At 48.1% G+C, this 2548-nt stretch overlaps 1 pseudogene; it reads left to right on the top strand.

Moving 5' to 3' along the window:
- Positions 1-202: 202 nt before the first annotated feature.
- Positions 203-320, top strand: LOC126204664 (5S ribosomal RNA; annotated as a pseudogene).
- Positions 321-2548: the final 2228 nt, after the last annotated feature.

Genomic DNA, 2548 nt, shown 5'->3' with positions numbered 1-2548 from the left:
CTTGCTACCGGCAACTGGCCTCTATGGTGTACAGCCTTACATCGTATTTACACTCGTGATATTTCGTAGCCGTTCGTAGCTTAAGCTAACGAAAGTGTAAGAACGTCATTCATTTGTTTACAAGATTACAAACTACGGCATGCACACACTTTGTTCAACATGTAAACAGATATTACAATTTAGGTTATTACATGTTCGATTTGGCAACGGCCTTGCCGCAGTGGATACACCAGTTCCAGTGAGATCACCGAAGTTAAGCGCTGTCGGGCGTGGTCAGCACTTGGATGGGTGACCATCCAGGCCGCCATGCGCTGTTGCCATTTTTCGGGGTGCACTCAGCCTCGTGATGCCAATTGAGGAGCTACTCGACCGAATAGTAGCGGCTCCGGTCAAGAATACCATCTTACGACTGGGATAGTGGTGTGCTGAGCCCACGCCCCTCCTATCCTCATCCTCCACCGAGGATGACACGGCGGTCGGATGGTTCCGGTAGGCCACTCGTGGCCTGAAGATGGAGTGCTACATGTTCGATTTGCCTACCATAATTGCCGATGGTGGCGCAGGCGAATAGCGGAATTCTGCGTGACCCGCTGAAGTACGGGAACATGGATGTTATCGCTGATTTTCTCAATAGCTGTTTCCAGCTCAGCAATGGCTTTGGGGTTATTGCTGTACACCTTGTCTTTAATATAGCCCAACATAAATGAGTCGCATGTGTTCAGATCTTTAGAATATAGCGGCCAATCGAGTTCCATGCCAGTGGCCTCTGGGTACCCCAGAGCCAGAATGCGATACCCAAAGTGCTCCTCCATGACATCACTCTCCTGCTTAGATGGGTTCGAGCTCCGTCTTGCATGAAGCACATCCTGTCGAAATCACTTTGGACAATAGGGATGAAATCATCTTCCAAAACTTTGACGTACCGTTTGGTAGTCATCGTGCCATCAAGGAATATCGCACCGATTACTCCGTGACTGGACACGGCACACCGTACAGTCACCCTCTAAGGGTGAAGAGACTTCTTCATCGGAAAACGCAGATTCTGTCCCCCAAAGACGCCAAATTTGACGAACCCATCCAAATGAAAGTGGGCTTCGTCGCTACACGAAACCATGATCATGCGGATACTAATTCATACTAATACGCCCCGCGCCCAACAGTGCAATTTGAACATCCTAACGCAAACTGTTCAGACGTTATGACGATTTTAGTTCATATAGACCAATAATTATCAACCTCTATTAAGACGATGATTTTGGCGTTGTAATATTATTGCATGCAAGTACTTACGACCGGTGGGCTTCTCCTAATATCTGCACTGGAAAAAGACGACTTTTACTAGCAAATATTCATTAAGCAAGATTACGTCCTTCGCGCCAGAATAACTGTGATTTCCATACGTACCTTGCTGCCAAAGTAGCGGGCGTTCTCAACTCTAGCCACAGCGCCTCACACTACCCCCACTGGCAACGCCATACGGTCCAGCCAGAGTGGGAACTGAAATCTTACTCCAGACTCTGTGCGTTCTGCAGTACCGCTTCACTCACTGAATGCTACAGGGCATCTACAGATTTCATACAAAACTGAAAACTGGAAAATAAGGAAACTTAATGAGGCTCGAACGGGAAGGTGCATTACACACGGGAAACCGAAGACAATTGGCGGAAAATCCGTGACACAGATCGAGATATAATCAGTATTCACTGCGAAAGTAATAGTACATATGGGCCTACACCGTTCTCGGTTGTCACGGGAATCGCTTCTCTCACAGCAATGTGTTCCACCGCGAATGTACTGCTAATAACTCCAGGAGCAGCTGGGGTAGCGTATACAACGGTGATATCGTTCTCTTGTAGCTGACGTAGACTCATGAGCTCAGTTATTAATAGCGTGCTGGTCCAGCTTTGGAACGCAATACAGCAGCGGTTCTGTGCGGCACGGATTGGACAATTGTTTGACAGGTTTCCAGAGACATGTGGCACCAGATGACCACACACAGGTTACGCAATTCCCGTAAATTATCAGTAGATGGTGGGTGTGCGCGAAGAAACCGCCGGACGACGTCTTAAATGTGTTCCATGGAGCAGCCCAGGCGAATTTGATGACCAAGAAGTCACGATCCACAGATCACGTAGCACGGTTTCGGCCTTTTTCCCCTTTTCATTTTTCTTTTTGGTGTTTTTGGTCCCCCGTTTGGGGATTGACCTCTAGTTCTAAATTTTCTCTCTGTAGTGCGAACCATTTAGGAGAAAGAACTCCATCCCTAACGTCTATAGCGTGGATACGTCTCCCCTCTTCCTTTCTTCCTTCCCCACTGTAGTCCCCCATCACACCTCTACGTCACCAGCACATGTAGCCAGTGAGTGTGGTGAGGCTGTTACGTATCATCTGGCTCCCCATGTACGCCTAGCAATGTTTACTTGTCATTCTGGTGCATCACAACTCCCAGGAACAGCCGCCATGTTGTGGCTGGTTGGGAACGCCCTGATTGGAGTGGGTGGTATCAAAATGGATGCTTTGGCTATGAAACGTATCAAGCTCCAAAAAC

The sequence above is a fragment of the Schistocerca nitens genome, chromosome 9 (genome assembly GCF_023898315.1).
Source record: "Schistocerca nitens isolate TAMUIC-IGC-003100 chromosome 9, iqSchNite1.1, whole genome shotgun sequence".
Classification (NCBI taxonomy): domain Eukaryota; kingdom Metazoa; phylum Arthropoda; class Insecta; order Orthoptera; family Acrididae; genus Schistocerca; species Schistocerca nitens.
This window is presented reverse-complemented; position numbering and strand designations above follow the sequence as displayed.